Source organism: Dermacentor silvarum, chromosome 10 (genome assembly GCF_013339745.2).
Source record: "Dermacentor silvarum isolate Dsil-2018 chromosome 10, BIME_Dsil_1.4, whole genome shotgun sequence".
NCBI classification, from domain to species: Eukaryota; Metazoa; Arthropoda; class Arachnida; order Ixodida; family Ixodidae; genus Dermacentor; species Dermacentor silvarum.
Window position 1 is genome coordinate 63,389,986 of NC_051163.1, and position 5,924 is coordinate 63,395,909.

The 5,924-nt window shown below is 50.6% G+C and overlaps 1 non-coding gene across 1 annotated transcript; it reads right to left on the reverse strand.

Moving 5' to 3' along the window:
- Positions 1 to 3,057: 3,057 nt before the first annotated feature.
- On the reverse strand, positions 3,058 to 3,220 carry LOC119432063 (U1 spliceosomal RNA). The gene has a single exon (XR_005188133.1). It is a non-coding gene; the product is annotated as a U1 spliceosomal RNA (small nuclear RNA).
- Positions 3,221 to 5,924: the final 2,704 nt, after the last annotated feature.

Sequence of the window (5,924 nt, forward strand, 5' to 3'; positions counted from 1 at the left end):
GACGTCGTCATGTCCTTGCTGCACCTCAAGCAGAGAATCAGTGTGTGGCCTGGACCTCGGGTTCGTCCGAGATGGGAGGATAGGAAAACTGATCGCCACTACATCATCTCAGCGACTCGGGGGAAGTGGGCAGAGTGCAAGAAAAACACGGCGAACCAATGTCAGCATACAAAAAGCGTCTGCACACGAAATGCTTTGCAGCATACTATGGCTTGTGAAGTGTTCACTAACCTACAGCAAGTAAGATGAAAAAAAAATTTTCGCAAGCATTGTTATAAACATTTATACTTTTGAAAGGCCTTGTACGACGCTAATATTTGTGCTTCTGTTAACATGAGTAAGCAATCCCCATTTAACAGTCAATGAAAGTTGTTCCAGACAAAATTTGTTTTTTTTTTCATATGGGAAACGCCAATGTTCCATAAATAGAACATGCGAAAAAAACTACTCAGTCTTTGTGAAGGCGGATGTATTTTTTATCATAGTTAATTTAGAAGACCAATGCAAATTATAAACATCAATTTCAGTTTTTTTGACTACTACTTCATAGTGCGGCGCTTAAAAGGTTAACTTAAACGTTGTTGTATTTGTGAAGCTGTGCTTCGATGAGGCCACGTGTGTACCATAAAATATGCACTGTGAATTTCTGCCACCCCTCTTGACATTTGTGACGCGCTTCTTACCAAGGGGAGCTACCATCTTCAATAACTGTGCGTCTGAGCTTGAGGACGCAAGCATTAAACTATGGAAGAGCATACGCTTGGGCATATTGGTTATCCATAGTAACGACTTATTTTAGCGCACAAAGTAGAACACAGTACTGAAATGAACGACGCGGACACAGCGCTGTGTCCGCGTCATTGGTTTTTTTTTTTTCGGCCAATGACGGAACAAATTTGTAGCATTTGATTAACCGCTTCACGTAAGCTCCCCCTTACGTAGTTTCCAAAGTGTGCGCTGGATATGCATATATTTTTTTTTTCTTTTTTGAAGTTCAAACCCCTTCATTTCTCTAAAACTGCTGTAGGTGGATTAGCGGAAGAGGAAGCCGTTACTTTCATGACAAAGTGCAATGCATTGGTAGATAAGAAAATCCCTTTTTTATCATTGTTTAGGAAAGGTTGAAACTGCGGAATAGAAGTCGAGCAATCCAATGACTCGTATCAGTTTTGAAATGTCCATCCCCAAAACCTGGTAAAAGTATGTGTTAACTGTGTGTCTTAATGTAGTCCCAAAATGGTACAACCAGATTTTTTGCCAAAATTTATTTAAGCTATCCTAGAAAACCGTTGGGAAGCAGATCTTCGAGCTAAATTTTTTTAAAAGCTGTCCAGGCACCAATACAGTGGGAATCGATCCAATGCGAAGCATTTTGCAGAGCTAGCTATCCAGCAGTTTTTGTGGTTTCCAGCAGTTTTTGTGGTTCTGCCAGGCGTTACCAGGTGGAGCAGCATGTTTTTCCAAGGTAGAGAGACTACATGCAAGCGCTGTTTCAGGGTGGTGTCATGCTTTGTAAGGGTACTTGCCACCGCCAGCTAAACCGGCTGGTTAAACTTTCCCACAAATTGTGAGATGTGAGACTCAATGTAGCGAAAGATAGCCGACAGACCACGTTTTCTGCAACCCTTGGTGACCTGAAACTAATTCACTTTTTCAAGCGAATCTTGTATACGCTAGCCTGCGCCGGTGATGTAACGCTAAAAAAAAGACAGCTGCTCTCAGAGCTGCACAGGTGGCTCGTGTGCTGCACGCGCTCGTGCCACTGCTCCCGCGTTCGTCGTCGTCATCGGCTTGCACAGCTGGCTGTGTTGCCGCTAATCATTGCCGCGGATAATTTCACTTCTCTTCTGTCGTCGTAATGGGGAGGTCGCATTTACGGGGGTATGAGTCATTGGTTAAGGGGATATGAGCGATTCATTGCCTTCCGTAACGGACAGATGTAATTTCGAAGAAATTTAATGGAAATCCATCCAGAATGAACACGCTCGGGAAAGGACTCGTCGTCGACGTGCCGATTCTTGCGTGAGGGCTGTCGAAGCCCAGGCGGAACGTCAGAGAAGAGCCGTGGACCCCGAGTTGAGGGAGCGCGATGTTCAGGCCTCTACAGGAAAGGGGCTACGGATTTTCAGATGCGAAGCAGTTTATGGCGGGGCCTTTGTCCGTCCCTCCCGCGGCGTCCCACACCCCCACAGCGCATGCGCGTCCCCTCCCCCTCTCTCTCCTCTCCTACGCTCCCCCCCTTTCTCTCCGCCGGGAACCCGGAGCGGCGCGCACGACAGGTGATGCGACAGCTGCATACTCCGCTGGGGGCGCCACGGTAGTTCCGCGGTATGAAAATGACGGAGCGCGCGCGCCTCATTCTCTCCCCTGTGCAGCGCCGCGATGAGCGCTCGGGCCGCTGCCGCGAAACCATCTCCCGCTCAAGCTAACCATCTCCCCGCTGCTTCGCATCCACACATGGTTCCCTTTAGCGGGAGATGGAGTAATTTTTATTATTCTCAGGGTTTCGGAGACACCTCAACTTCCGGTTGCCTGAGGGCGATTTCCGGTGTGCTCCTTGAGAAGGATGGGATAGGATAGGAATAAACTTTATATGTCCAACGGATATGGCTGTTGGTGCCCGGGGCTAGGCTGCCAGGGGTCCATCGCCGGAGAAAAATCTCTCGAGATCCTCGGCAATAGCCCTGGCCCGCTGGACGGCCCACTCCTTGTCTTCGGGTGCCTCGCTGAGGAGGGCGGGCTCCTTGAGAAACCTAATGTCACTAGGTGCTAGTACCTTAATATGTTCGTACATTTGTTTAAAATTATGTCACCTCTGTGTCGTGCGCAAAGCAAGCACTCCTCTTTACTGCGCCTTATAAGTGCTGGCCCTCAACAAAATTTTCTCTTCCTCCTCCTGAACAGCTTCGCTGGTCAGCGCCTTTACCCTTCCGCATCCGCGCAAACGCGAATCCGTACCATGTGGAATCTACGTCGGTTCAACAATTGAGAAACCGAAGCGGACTATGTTCCGGAGTAGCCCACGAGTTTGCATCCGTTCTTATTTTGGAATTGATGCACGGGCTGGCGCGAACGCCAAGCCCCACTACCAAAAATTACATGCCCCACCTATCCCGGTTTGGGATAGTGGCGTGCTTCAGCCTACCAGAGTGCAATGGCAAGCCTCGGCACGGGACCCCGGCCACACTGATCACCGGAGAGCCCGACACCAGGTAAGTATGCAGGCGATAGCGTCGAGAACACACACCATTCGAAGGGCCCCAGCATCTTGCGCTGGTTGGTAACGACTTTTCACTTAATCTCAAACGCCGCTTGTAAAATCAAAGGTCGTGAAATTGCGAATTTGATAACAAAATCCCCGATACCGCCTGTCTTTAAATTTAGATACACGAAGAGTCGTTTTACAATGAACTTATTAAGGAAACGTCCGGCAGAACCCTGCGCACTATGACTGTGGGCGCTAATAATCCGGCAGAAGGCTGCTCACGATGACTGTTGGTGGTAATAAGATTAGCATTCGAGCAATGCCTCCTTTACTAGATGCCTGCCGCGTGGCCTGGTAAACCCGGTTCCGTGCCCTCTCCCTTCCCTCTTCTCCGCGAAAAGGCAATGAGCGCCGCTTGTGGCGCACGTCTGCAACCTACATCACGTGATGCGGCCTCTGAGATTACCGCAGCATCTGTTACCGATTCGGAGTCGGCAGGCGCTATCGAAGCACCGGCGGAAGTCTTCGACCGCCGCTGCCACCGCCGCCGGAAGTTGAAAAGGCAACGAGCGCCGCCTCACGGAATTTATGCTGAACTAAGGGAACCGCCGCCCCAATAGGCACCAGGCGGCCGTTGTAAGGCGCCAGCGGCGCGCCGGCGATTTGCTGGCGAACAGCGCCGCGAACGGCAGCTGTCAGAGCACTGGCATGTGAAGCAGACGACGGGACGAAGGCGCTCGGTGCTTCCAGTGATTTGGCACGGCGGGTTTTAAGGGCTGACGCACCGGAAAACGCATTTTCGTGTGTCTGCTTTTGAGAAAGGTCGTCACTTGTACGAGGCAGATCACATTAGTGGCATCAGGTAGTATATAAAGCAGAAAACGAGCGCAAATTGCGATGCAAATGCACCACGCGAACGGAGCTGACCGCGGCAAGCTAAGATGTCGAACTCCAGCTGTTATATTCCAGATGTTATTTTGCTTTGCGCTTTAACATTACCGCGTATTTAATCATGGAAATATGCGAATAACACAAAAATTATGGACAGAAAAAAAAGAAGACATACGTCTTCCTGTTTCTTGAGCTGCTTCGCCGATCGCACATGTGTCAGTAAGTTCCCGTTCTGTGTCCGTTGTAGTTCTTTTATCTTCGCAATGCCTCCTCATTCTTAATTGCTTATAAGCTAGCCCAATCTTCAGTCACAGCCAATTTTATATAGCTTAGCGCGACGGGAGCCGTCGGTAGCGGCGAGTGTGAACACGCCACTGCGTTGGCGTTCGCCGTCGATGCACAGCACAGTCGTGTGCCGGACGCAACCAGAGTTTGGAATTGCTAGGAAGGAAAATGTACATTAAAGGAAGACTGACACACTGATAAGACGGCAAAATGACTACACGTCTGAGTGTTCGCCTAGGGTGCCCAAGCTCCGGAGCCGTTACACTGCGGAAGCGAAGACACGCAAGTGGGACACGAAGCTCTTGCGTATGAACGGCTCTTTTATTAACGTTAGAACAACTAGACCATAGCAAATTAGCGTCGGAAATGTGCAGTGCCCAGCGATTGAAGCACTGGCAGCGCGCGGCTGCCGCCGTTTTTTTTTTTTTTTTTCTTTTCGTGCCACAGGTGAGCGCCGTGGGACAAAATGCAGTCATAATGCGTTACGAAGGTTCTCGCTTTCACTCTACACCACGATGCATCCGTTTGGGGTCCCCAGCGCTTACAGTCAGTGCAAAAAGCGCTGGCGACCATGCGATTCCAGTATCGCGTTACGCGCGCGCTGTTGCCTACAGACCACACATATACAGACTTTCCGCCTGAAAACCGCGATGCCGCGATGAACAACGGTTAAATTGAATGGCCTAACCAGCTTCAGTCATGTTTCAGTAACTGTTGGTGCACCCAAAAACGCAACATGTTTGATCAGACTTGGTTTCACGGCAGCGCCTGCTGCGCGCGGCCCGGCCGCCACATGCCATTACATTCGCGGCGCCACCGCATGAAGGCGCCACCGGTCCAAATTCATCCCGCGCCCGGTGCCTATGGGAAAGCGAGCGACGGGGCGGGCATCTAGTAAAGCAGGCATTGATTCGAGCTACGTAGTGACATAACGTATTGCTGAGGACACGTTTATGTAGAATCTGTAGAGGTCATTTATGTGGCTTCTGTTGACAGTTGACAAGAACTTTATGGAAAGGTCCTGAGGAAAAAGATTGGGGGAGCCGAAGGCACCCCAATCAAATTGGTTGCTCCGCCCATGCCGGAACCGGGAGCTGGTGGCTCTCGGCGACGTCGCGGGCCCTCTGGACGGCCTGTCGGTGATGCGTAAAGTCCGCGCTTTGCAGTAGGGCGTCCCACTTGGACTTGTCGTGAAGATCAGACCCCGCGTTGAACGGGCACAGCCAGAGCATATGGTCGAAAGAACAGTACTCGTGCCCACATGTGGAGCACGATTGCGGGAAGTTGGAATCTATCCGATTGAGCTTCTGCGGCTTCGGTTTTATGCGACGTACACTGTCTCTGGTACGGGACTACTTTCCTGTGACACTCCCTTTCTAAGGTCGCCCACAAGCTTGGGGGCACGGCGATCACTGTATGACGACCACGCAGTGTGGACGATGGAATGACGAAGGAGGAACGACGTCTCTGAAGCGATGATGACAAGACGACGCCAAGGCGACGATGGTTTGACGACGACTGTGTGATGACAATGAAGGGAGGA